Here is a 13,225-nt window from a genome sequence, read left to right on the forward strand (position 1 = left end):
GCCCCTACCCAAGCTGTTCCAGTACAGCTACAACACTGGCATCTACCCTGCAATGTGGAAAATTGCCCAGGTATGTCCTGTGCACCAAAAGCAGGACAAGTCCAACCCGGCCAATTACCGCCCCATCAGCCTACTCTCAATCATCAGTAAAGTGATGGAAGATGTCATCAACAGTGCCATCAAGCGGCACTTGCTTAGCAATAACCTGCTCAGTGATGCTCAGTTTGGGTTCCGCCAGGGCCACTCAGCTCCTGACCTCATTACAGCCTTGGTTCAAACATGGACAAAAGAGCTGATCTCAACAGGTGAGGTGAGAGTCACTGCCCTTGACATCAAGGCAGCATTTGAGCGAGTATGGCATCAAGGAGCCCTAGCAAAACTGAAGTCAATGGGAATCAGGGAGAAAACCCTCCGCTGACTGGATTCATACCTAGCGCAAAGGAAGATGTTGTGGTTGTTGGTCAATCATCTGAGCTCCAGGACATCACTGCAGGAGTTCCTCAGGGTAGTGTCCTGGGCCCAACCATCTTCAGCTGCTTCATCAATGACCTTCCTTCAATCATAAGGTCAGAAGTGGGGATGTTCGCTGATGATTGCACAATGTTCAGCACCATTTGTGACTCCTCAGATACTGAAGCATTCTGTGCAGAAATGCAGCAAGACCTGGACAATATCCTGGCTGATAAGTGGCAAGTAACATTCGCGCCACACAAGTGCCAGGCAATGACCATCTCCAACAAGAGAGAATCTAACCATCTCCCCTTGACATTCAACGACATTACCATCGCTGAATCCCCCACTATCAACATCCTGGGGGCTACCATTGACCAGAAACTGAACTGGAGTAGCCATATAAACACCGTGGCTACTAGAGCAGGTCAGAGGCTAGGAATCCTGAGGCGAGTAACTCACCTCCTGACTCCCCAAAGCCTGTCCACCATCTGCAAGGCACAAGTCAGGAGTGTGATGGAATACTCTCCACTTGCCTGGATAGATGCAGCTCCAACAACACTCAAGAAGCTCAACACCATCCAGGACAAAGCAGCCCGCTTGATTGGCACCCCATCTACAAACATTCACTCCCTCCACCACTGACGCACAGTGGCAGCAGTATGTACCATCTGTAAGCTGCACTGCAGCAATGCACCAAGGCTCCTTAGACAGCACCTTCCAAACCTGCGACCTCAACCAACTAGAAGGACAAGGGCAGCAAATGCATGGGAACAGCACCACCTGCAAGTTCCCCTTCAAGTCACACACCATCCTGACTTGGAACTATATCGCCGTTCCTTCACTGTCTCTGGGTCAAAATTCTGGAACTCCCTTCCTAACAACACTGTGGGTATACCTACCCCAAATGGACTGCAGCGGTTCAAGAGGCACCGCCAGCTTCTCAAGGGCAATTAGGGATGGGCAATAAATGCTGGCCTAGCCAGCGACGCCTACATTCCTGAATGAATAATAAAAAAAAACTGCACACAATACTCCAGATGTGGTCTCACCAAGGCCCTGTATAACTGCAGTAAGACATCCTTTCTCCTGTACTCAAATCCTCTTGCAACGAAGAGCAACATACCATTCGTCTTCATAACTACTTGCTGCACCTGAATGCTTGCTTTCAGTGGCTGGTGTGCAAGGACACCCAGGTCTCGTGCACCTCCCACTTTCCCAATCTATCACCATTCAGATAATAATCTGCCTTTCTGTTTTTACAATCAAAGTGGATAACCTCACATTTATCCATGTTATATTGCCTCTGCCATGCATTTGCTCACTCACCCAACTTGCCCAAATCACATTGGATTCTCTTTGCATCCTCCTCACAGCTCACATTCCCCCCCAGCTTTGTGTCGTCTGCAAACTTGGAATGTTACACTTCGTTCCCTCACCCAAGTCATTAATCTATATTGTGAATAGCTGGGGCCCAAGCACCGATCTCTGCGGTACCCCACTCGTCACTGCCTGCCACCCGGAAAAAAACCCGTTTATTCCTCTGTTTCCTGTCTCTCAACCAATTCTCAATCCATGCCAGTATATTACCCCCAAACCCATGTGCTTTAATTTTGCACACTAACCTCTTCTGTGGGACCTTATCAGAAGCCTTCTGAAAATCCAAATACACCACATCCACTGGTTCTCCCTTATATATTCTACTAGCTATATCCTCAAAAACTCCAGTAGATTTGTTAAGCATGATTTCCCTTCCGTAAACCCATGCTGACTTTGTCCAATCCTGTTTATGCTTTCCAGGTGTTCTGCTGTCACATCCTTTATAAGAGATTCTCGCATTTTCCCCACTACTGATGTAAGGCTACCTGGTCTGTAATTCCCTGTTTCTTCTCTCCCTTCTTTTTTAAATAGTGGGGTTACATTTGCCACCCTCGAATCTGTAGGAGCTGCTCCAGAGTCTATACAATTTTGGAAGATGAACACCAATGCATCGACTATTTCCAGGGCCACTTCCTTTAGTACTCTGGGATGTAAATTATTAGGCCCTGGGGATTTGTCAGCCTTTAACCCCATTAATTTCCCTCGCACTTTTTTTTACTAATACTGATTTCCTTCAGTTCCTCCCTCTCATTAGACCCTTGGTTCCTTGACATTTCTGGGAGGTTATTTGTGTCCTCCTTTGTGAAGGTTGTTGGAATTGCTAATCTCAACACAAGTGTGAAAGCCTAATGACAGGTTAAAATCATTGTACTAAGCAAATCATAGTCCATTAGGTTTCTTCTATATGAGAGGTTGCTAATCAGCTTCATTTTTTACGAGATTGTGTAGTTCCTGTTCTATTTAGATTACATTACATATGTTATTTTGAGAAACCATGCAATTTAATATTCCTTTTGTCAAATATTCACTTGCTTTTCAATTTGGTCTGCTTTGTTGTATAAATAAAAAGGGTCAGACAATGTGTGTCATTTCACAATAGGAGATATGATCATCCTATTGCAAGTTATCCCTAAGCAGCTCAGTGACCATGATGCCTAAACCTATTTTCGCTTTCTCTTCACTATTGCTTTCCAAACTTCTTTGCTTGTTTCTCAGTGGAGCTCCTGTATTGCAGCCAACACTATGTCAATAGGAGTTGTTGCAGAGTGTAATGTTAGTGATCAGAAAAAAAAATCACAACAATACCTTACTAAGTTCCACAATTAAAAATGCAGCATAGTTTCTTCTGGATGTTCTAAGATTCTGATCACCACAAAAAAGTTCTGCCCTTCTTCTGCTCTTCCTCCTCATTGAAATTTTGTGTTTTATGTTTTTAAAAGTCTCAAAAGAAGCTACAGGTAACAAATCTGCTGGGGTTTTGAGAACTAATGACAATGGATCCAAATTTCCTTGTGAGTTCTATCAGGCACCAGTGTTCCCTCTAATTTTTCTTTCTTGTGCGTGACCTGTATATAAAAACATACGAACATACGAATTAGGAGCAGGAGTAGGCCATTCGGTCCCTTGGTGCCTGCTCCGCCATTTAATAAGATCATGGCTGACCTGATTGTGGCCTCAACTCCACTTTCCGTATACCTCCGATACCCTTTGGCTCCTTTATTTGTCAAGAATTTATCTCTCTGCCTTAAAAATATTAAATGACCCTGCCTCCAAAGACTCACAACCCTCAGAGAAAAAAATTCTCCTCATCTCCTAAATGAACGGCTGCATATTTTAAAACTGTGTCCCCTAGTTCTAGTCTCTCCCACAAGCAGAAACATCCTTTCAGCATCCACCCTGTCAAGTCCCCGCAGGAACTTATATGTTTTAATAAGATCACCTTTCATTCTTTTAAACTCTAATGGATACAGACCCAACCTGTCCAACCTTTCCTCAACAGATAACACCCCCACCCAAGTATCAGTCGAGTGAACCTTCTCTGCACTGCCCCTAACGCATTTATATTCTATCTCAAATAAGGAGACCAAAACTGTACACAGTACTCCAGATGTCGTCTCACCAATACCCTATACAGCTGTAGCAAAACATCCCTACTTTTTACTCCATTCCCCTTGCAATAAACAACAACATTCCATTTGCCTTCCTAATCACTTGCACTGTGTGGTACATTCCAGATTGATGCAAGGTTGTGCACTGGCGCAGCTTAAAGGGAATGTTGCCAGACACCCACCATAACTCCCCAAAAATGTAGATTCATGCTAACTTTGAGAGTTTGCAGTCAGCTTTGAAATGGGGTGTTATCAAGATAATTTGGATGAAGAATCAATAGAGTGGCATGACTCTATGCAATATCAACATACAAACACATTAACATGTTCATACACAATCTCTACCATTTATTTTAAATAAGCAATCCAGTTTGCTGCTGTTAGGAGCAACTTAGGTCCTACCTCACTACACTTTCACAGTTCACAGAGCTGGAAATTTCAGGGCCGTGGTATTTTTAAGAAGCAGTATACTTTTAACCAACATTTGGTTTTTACAAATACTAATATTGTGAGTCAATCATTAACAGTCTATGATCATTGATACACAGAGATCAGTGTCTTCATTTATTCCTGTCACTGTGGGAGCACCAAGAAGGACAACGTCTGTAAACCTTCCTGTCTTATTCTCAGCCTTGTCGTTTGTTTTGACCTGCGAATTACAAGGGAAATAATTAATGAATCACACAAAAGCTCTGAAGTTAAATAAGGTTGTTTATGAAAGGAAAAGAAGAGAGAAAAGAAGAAAAACACTTCTAGATTTAAATGGCAATACACTGCCCTTCTTAGTCTACCTGGCAATGCAATGCCCTTCTTCCTCTACTCTTAGCAATACAAATGCTCTAGCAATACAACGCCCAAATATGTTAAGTAAATGGTCATACAAGCACCTCGAAGTGGCCAGATCTCATTGGTTGCAGCTCTCTCCTGATGATCGATCAGGTTCTCTCCTTGTTGACTGCAGCACTCTCCTTTTGATGCCTTGACTGCAGCAATGAAGTCACTTTAGCAGCTTCTTTTATACCTTTTCCTTTCAATGGTGGACGGGATGTTACGTTGACCTATCGACAATAGCCTTCGATCATGATAACCAATAATATCTCGCATATTTTAAAAACTTTAAAGTTAAAACCTGCATGACACTGTTCAACTTACTTAAATTTCCTTGCAGTAAATTTCATCATGTGAAGACCGCATTAACAGCTGATTGGTTGGATAGCTCACTCAAATCTCAACTGTTCAGCTGGCAAACTTTCTGATAAGGATTGTTTATTGAAGAAGCCCATTGAGTTCTATGTAATCTCATCAAATCCTTAACATTTAAGCAGACCTCTCCTTTAGCTACACAATGTCTTAATTATTTTTTGATAGTACTGTTTTATTTGGCTGCTTTGCAACAGTTCAGCAAGTTTTTAACTTTAAAATAAGGTTTTTCCCCCATCAGCACTGTTCCCAGCTTGCCAAAGCATATTGGTTGAATGTCCAGCTTGAAAATTGTGCCAAAAACAGCTCCTCTTCATTACAGGCCCATCTAGTTTGCCTTCTATCATCACATAATACAATATAATGGAGCTGTTGACTAATTGCAGTGAACAATGTATATTCATTAGTCTGCAACAGACCCAGAAATGTTGCAAGGAAAACCCAAGTGGTGGACAACTTTGGGGAACATAGATCCAAGGTCACTTTTTTCCTCCCAAGCATGAACCACTTACCAAATGTCATGCCACAGATTAATCATATACTGTATCTCAAAATTTTATTTTCTGAAATGAATCTATCCAATTTGTATTTGAATAAATCAATACTATTTCCATTATCTACCTATGGAATGTGTTCCATAGGTTGACCACTCGCTCGCTGAAACATTGCTTCTGCAGATTAATTTTTAATTTACCCACCTTCTGGCTGTGTCCTCTGGTTCTGGCGTTCTGAACAAGGGGAAATAGCGTGTGAGTCTACATTTTCTAATTCCTTTAGAATCCTAAAAACAGCAACCATGTCAACTCTCAACTTTCTCTTTTCCAGTAAGAACTTGCTCAATTTATCTAAAAATCGCTCCTCATAATCCAATCTACTCATCCCTTTAATCATTCTGCTTGCACTTTTCTATATCCCTTCAATACCTGTAATAACCGTTTTGCACTGTGGCAAGTTATATAATTAATAAAGGTTGTAGCTGACCTTGTTGCACAAGTAAATAATATTTCCCTGATGACTCTTTGTCTGCTTCTATTTATATCACCATTATTTGGCAAGTGGTATAGGAGATGATGGTATGGAAATAGTTTGAGGAATCCTTGCACTGTCTGTAGCTGGTGTTAATGCACCTGACTTTGGGAGTAGTTGCCATTTTGGAACTAAGTCTTTTGATAGCAACAACGTAGACTTATTTTACATTTTTCATTTATTAGTAATTGCTGAAATCAATTTAAAATTGTTAAATTCACGTACAGCACCAGAGAAAAAAGATGTGCAGAAGGATAAATCAGTTATGCAACTGGACAGCAGCAATTTGCACATCTCTGATGTAGCAGCGGACAGTGAATTAGGAGATATTAGATATGTCATCTGCTCCAGCTTGGAAGAATTCCGACATGAAGAAATTCAGGGCCACGGCACCTTCACTGCCATTGGCAGTGCTCACTTTGTCCTGCTCTGAGCTGTAGGTTTGGTTGCAAGAGGTGGAAGATTTCTGTGAATACCCCCTTCATAAAGCACAAATGATGCACGCACTACTCCTGGCTTAGGTTGAGGTCTTTTTTATTCTTTCATGGGATGTGGGCAGTGCTGGCAGGCCAGCATTTGTTGCCCATCCCTAATTGCCCATGACAACTGAGGGCATTTCAGAGGGCAGTTAAGAATCAACCACATTGCTGTGGGTCTAGAGTCACATGTAGGCCAGACCAGGTAAGAAGAGCAGATTTCCTTCTCTAAAGGACATTAGTGAACCAGATGGATTTTTATGACAATTGATGATAGTTTTATGGCACCATTATTGAGAGTAGCTTTCAATTCCAATTTTTAAAAAAATTATTGAATTTAAATTTCACCAGCTGCTGTGGTGGGATTTGAACCTGTGTCCACATGGCATTAGTTCTAGCCTCTGGATTACTAGTCCAGTGACATTACCGTTACAGTACCATCACCTCTAAGGGAAATACTCCTGGAAGACCCTGGGTGGACAAGGCCCCCTGCTGAAAATACTTCTCTTTCCTCTGTGAGCAGCTTGTCCTCTTCTTTGCAGATTCTAGCTAATACCTTTTCTTAAACACGCACAACTGAACATGCAGTCAGGAGTGGGAAGAACCATCCCCCCCACCCCCTTCTCTCATGCTGCAGCATAAGGAGAATTGCACGACAGCACCCATGACGGGAAGCAATTGGTCTGCCCATAGCCTTGCAGTCACAACAAAGGCCTTCTCTGTGTGCAGCATCACTCCCTGCAGACTTCACTAGCTTTAACCAGCTCCTCAATATAGCAAGCACTTCCGCAAACTCAAACAAAGCCCGTAGAGAGTAATAAACAACTAACCTGCAAGTTGTTGATGATTTCTTTAATTAATGCTGCTGAGGGTTCTTCCCCCTCCTGAACGCATTTGCAGTTGTGCCTGTTTAAGTATTAGCTAGAGTGGCGAGGTTGAAAGTGACTTGGATGTTAGAATATAGAGTAGAATCTCAAAGTTTGCCGATGACACCAAGCTTGAAGGTGTGGCAAACAATGAGTATGATATGAACTGCCTGCAACAGGACATAGATCGGTGAACGGAATGGGTAGAGAGGTGGTTGATGGGATTTAATACTGACAAGTGTGAGGTGATGCATTTTGGAAGAAGGAATTGGGAGAGGCAATAGATACTTAAGTTTGAAAGAGTGTGCAGGAAGAGAGGGACCTGGGGGTACATGTGCCTCGATCTTTGAAGGTGGCTATATATATTGAGAGTGGTTAGTAAAGCATGTGGGAACTTGGGCTTCATAAACAGAGGCATTGAGAACAAAGCGGGGAAGTTATGCTAAACCATTTATAAAGCTCTGGTTAGGCCCCAACTACAGTATTGCATCCAGTTCTGGTCACCACACTCAGGAAGGATGTTATGGTCCTTGAGAGGGTGCAGAGAAGATTTACCAGAATGATTCCGAGAATGGGGATTTTAGTTACAAGGTTAGGTTGGAAAAACTGGGGTAGTTCTCCTTAGAACAAAGGAGATTAAGGTGATTTAATAGAAGTGTACAAGATTATGGCAGGATAAGTTAGACAAGGAAAAGCTGTTCCCATGAACTAATGCTACAAGGACTAGGGAATACAGATTGAATGTTTTGGGCAAGAGATGCAGAGGTAATAGAGGAAGAACTTTTTTACGGAGCAGATTGTAATGACCTGGAACTCGCTGCCCACAAGGGTGGTGGAAATGGAGACAATCAATGACATCCGCCTTCACATTGAGGATACTCTCCATCGTGTTGTGTGGCACTACCACCATGCTAAATGGGATAGATTTCGAACAGATCTAACAATGGAAAACTGGGCATCCATGAGGTGCTGTGGGCCATCAGCAGCAGCAGAACTGTACTCAACCACAATCTGTAACCTCACGGCCCGGCATATCCCCCATTCTACCATTACCATCAAGTCAGGAGACCAACCCTGGTTCAATGAAGAGTGCAGGAGGGCATGCCAGGAGCAGCACCAGGCATACATCAAAATGAGGTGTCAGCCTGGTGAAGCTACAACACAGGACTATCTGCATGCCAAACTGCTTAAGCAGCATGAGATCGACAGAGCTAAGCGATCCATAACCAACGGATCAGATCGAAGCTCTGCAGTCCAGCCGTGAATGGTAGTGGACAATTAAACAACTAACTGGAGGAGGTGCTCCACAACTATCCCCATCCTCAATGATGGGGGAGCCCAGCACATCAGTGCGAAAGATAAGGCTAAAGCATTTGCAACAATCTTTAGCGAGAAGTGCCGAGTTGATGATCCATCTCGGCCTCCTCCTGAAGTCCCCAGCATCACAGATGCCAGACTTCAGCCAATTCGATTCACTCCGCGTGATATCAAGAAACGACGGAAGGCACTGGATACTGCAAAAGCTGTGGGCCCTGACAATATTCCGGCAATAGTACTGAAGACCTGTGCTCCAGAACTTGCCGTGCCCCTAGCCAAGCTGTTCCAGTACAGCTACAACACTGGCATCCACCCGGCAATGTGGAAAATTGCCCAGGTATGTCCTGTACACAAAAGCAGGACAAGTCCAACCTGGCCAATTACCGCCCCATCAGCCACTCAAGAAGCTCGACACCATCCAGGACGAAGCAGCTTGCTTGATTGGCACCCCATCTACAAACATTCACTCCCTTCAGCACCAACACACAGTGGCAGCAATGTGTACCATCTACAAGATGCACTGCAGCAATGCACCATGGCTCCTTAGACAGCATCTTACAAACCTGCGACCTCAACCAACTAGAAGGACAAGGGCAGTAAATGCATGGAAAAACCACCACCTGCAAGTTCCCCTCCACGTCACACACAATTCTGACTTTTTTTTATTCATTCATGGGATGTGGGCGTCGCTGGCCAGGCCAGCATTTATTGGCCATCCCTAATTGCCCTTGAGATGGTGGTGGTGAGCTGCCTTCTTGAACCGCTGCAGTCCATGTGGGATTGGTACACCCACAGTGCTGTTAGAAAGGGAGTTCTGGGATTTTGACCCAGCGACAGTGAAGGAATGGCGATATAGTTCCAAGTCAGGATGGTGTGTGACTTAGAGGGGAACTTGCAGGTGGTGGTGTTCACATGCATTTGCTGCCCTTGTCCTTCTAGTCGGTAGAGGTCGCGGGTTTGGAAGGTGCTGTCTAAGGAGTCTTGGTGTGTTACTGCTGTGCATCTTGTAGATGGTACACACTGCTACCACTGTGCGTCGGTGGTGGAGGGAGTGAATGTTTGTAGATGGGGTGCCAATCAAGCGAGCTGCTTTGTCCTGGATAGTGTCGAGCTTCTTGAGTGTTGTTGGAGATGCACCCATCCAGGCAAGTGCAGAGTATTCCATCACACTACTGACTTGTGCCTTGTAGATGGTGGACAGGCTTTGGGGAGTTAGGAGGTGAGTTACTCGCCTCAGGATTCGTAGCCTCTGACCTGCTCTTGTCGCCACAATATTTATATGGCTACTCTAGTTCAGTTTCTGGCCAATGGTAGCCCCTAGGATGTTGATAGTGGGGAATTCAGCGATGGTAATGCCATTGAATGTCAAGGGGAGATGGTTATATTCACTCTTGTTGGAGATGGTCATTGCCTGGCACTTGTGTGGTGCGAATGTTACTTCAGATCAGGAGCTGAGTGGCCCTGGCGGAACCCAAACTGAGCGTCACTGAGCAGGTTATTGCTAAGCAAGTGCCGCTTGATGGCACTGTTGATGACACCTTCCATCACTTTACTGATGATTGAGAATAGGCTGATGGGGCGGTAATTGGCCAGGTTGGACTTGTCCTGCTTTTTGTGTACAGGACATACCTGGACAATTTTCCACGTTGCAGGGTAGTAGATGCCAGTGTTGTAACTGTACTGGAACAGCTTGGCTAGGGGCGTGGCAAGTTCTGGAGCACAGGTCTTCAGTACTATTGCCGGAATATTGTCAGGTCCCATAGCCTTTGCAGTATCCAGTGCCTTCAGTTGTTTCTTGATATCACGCGGAGTGAATCGAATTAGCTGAAGTCTGGCATCTGTGATGTTGGGGACTTCAGGAGGAGGCCAAGATGGATCATCAACTCGGCACTTCTGGCTGAAGATAGTTACAAATGCTTCAGCCTTATCTTTTGCACTGATGTGCTGGGCTCCCCCATCATTGAGGATGGGGATATTTGTGGAGCCACCTCCTCCAGTTAGTTGTTTAATTGTCCACCACCATTCACGGCTGGATGTGGCAGGACTGCAGAGCTTAGATCTGATCCATTGGTTATGGGATCGCTTAGCTCTGTCTATCGCATGCTGCTCAAGCAGTTTGGCACGCAGATAGTCCTGAGTTGTAGCTTCACTAGGTTGACACCTCATTCTGAGGTATGCCTGGTGCTGCTCCTGGCATGTCCTCCTGCACTCTTCATTGAACTATGGGACTATATCGCTGTTCCTTCACTGTCGCTGGGTCTAAATCCTGGAACTCCCTTCCTAACAGCACTGTGGGTGTACCTACCCCAAATGGATTGCAGCGGTTCAAGAAGGCAGCTCACCACCACCTTCTCAAGGGCAATTAGGGATGGGCAATAAATGCTGGTCTTGCCAGTGACGCCCACATCCCATAAATGAATTTAAAAAAAATCAAGGGGAAATTGGATGGCCACTATGAAGGGAACAGACATGCAGGGCTACGGGGATCATGTGGGGGAGTGGGACTGACTGAGTAGCTCTGTCGAGAGCTGTCATGGTCTCAATGGACTGAATGGCCTCCTTCTGTACTGTAAATGACTATGGCTCTAGGGTCAAATTGGCATTACAAGATCTGTCTACTCTGCATACTTCTGGCGCATGCCTTCATTATGCCTTAAGAAAAATGGTGCCAGCGTGTGCCGCACCAGATGTGTGGATACACAGCATGGATGCCATTTTGGTTCGCACCACCAAAACATACAGCTGAATTTCATGGCCTTTCACTTTTTCTGTTGGTAAGGTTGCCCCATATTGATGTGTGGTGCAATATCCTTTGACTGTTATATGGTTTTGTAGCTAATTTGCTGGCGTATTTTGAAGTCTGTCATAAATAAAGATTAAATTGATTTTAAATACGTATATATAGAGTTGTATCTAATTTGACAGCTTTGAACCCAAATTATATTTCGAGACATGGTAGATAACTTGGCTATCAGGACAACCCAAAGTGCCTTAAAATTAATGGATTACTTTTGAAGTGCGACCACTGTTGCTATGTATAGAAAGAAAATGAGCCAAATAATTGCCAAATGTTATAATGTAGTGCAAGAAAAGGCAGACTGAGACATTTTCTTTAGGTACAATTTATTATATAACGGTCTTATGTATGATAATGTCATCAGAGGACAGCCCTGCAGTGCACATTGTTACTGAGGTATTGAAAATCAAGAGAATGATATGTTTCCAACTCATTCACTGGAGATAAGCTATACACTTGTTGTGAGTTAATGTTACAGATCATTACCCTACTCATGGGCAATCAGAACTACGTAGTCCATTTCTCAGGAGATGCTACAATTTACACAATGAATAACTCATGCAATATACAATACAACTCCAACAACTCATGGACTACGAGACATATTCTCAGTGTTGGTTTCTGATGGGAAGATCTGCTCTATTTACATGTTTATATTTTCTTCAATGCTTGAAAAAAGTTAGGACCTTATCTTCAGACTTCTCATTTGGCAGCATTGCTTGTAAATGGATGATTTTGTGCAGGCTTGAGCTTACTTAGGGAGCACAGTCGTTTTGATATTTTCGGTGTTGAGTTGTACCAGCACACCTCCACAGTCCAGCCGGCAGACTATTTTCAAAACTAACAATTGTGAAAAAGTGACCCAGATCAATTTTAACATCTTAAAAAAAAATCTGTAGAAAATAACAAAATCAAACTGCAGATAAGCAGATGTATTAGTGCTGGATGAGGCACCGGAATGTAATAGGCAGTGTATCATTTTCAATATGTAGGTAATGTAGCGAATTGTTTAAGAAAAGTTAATAGGGCACTAGGATAGTTCTAATAATTTTATATAAAATGTTAATGGATGGCAAAGTGCAGGGTGCATGCACCTAACTTCTTGCTAAGAACTCCTGATGGGCAAGGCTTGCCATCAGGAACACAATTTTGGGAAATTACCCTTATATAGGTAGATAATAGAGTAAATTTCCTGATCCTGCACTCCCAGTAAGGAGGTTCATTCCAAGGACCAGAAAGTCGGTGCTGTAGTGTTGTGTTCCTATTCCCAATGTGCTGAAGGATAATCTGTGCTCTTGGCATAGGCTGTTTTCTTTCTCTTTGTGGGGAGATGTTAGTTTTGGTTCAGTTGGTAGCACATTTGCCTCTGAATCACAAGGTTGTGGTTCAAGTTCCACTGCAGGACTTAAGCACAAGGGTAAGGCTCACATGCCAATGCAGTACTGAGGGAGTGCTGCACTATTGGAGGTGCCGTCTTTTGGATGAGATGTTAAATTGAGGCCCTGTCTGTCCTTTCAAGTGAAAGTGAAATAACCCATGGCACTATATCAAAGAAGAGCAGCAGGGTTATCCTTACCAAATATTTAACCCTGAAATCAACATCAT

This window comes from Heterodontus francisci, chromosome 10 (genome assembly GCF_036365525.1).
Source record: "Heterodontus francisci isolate sHetFra1 chromosome 10, sHetFra1.hap1, whole genome shotgun sequence".
NCBI classification, from domain to species: domain Eukaryota; kingdom Metazoa; phylum Chordata; class Chondrichthyes; order Heterodontiformes; family Heterodontidae; genus Heterodontus; species Heterodontus francisci.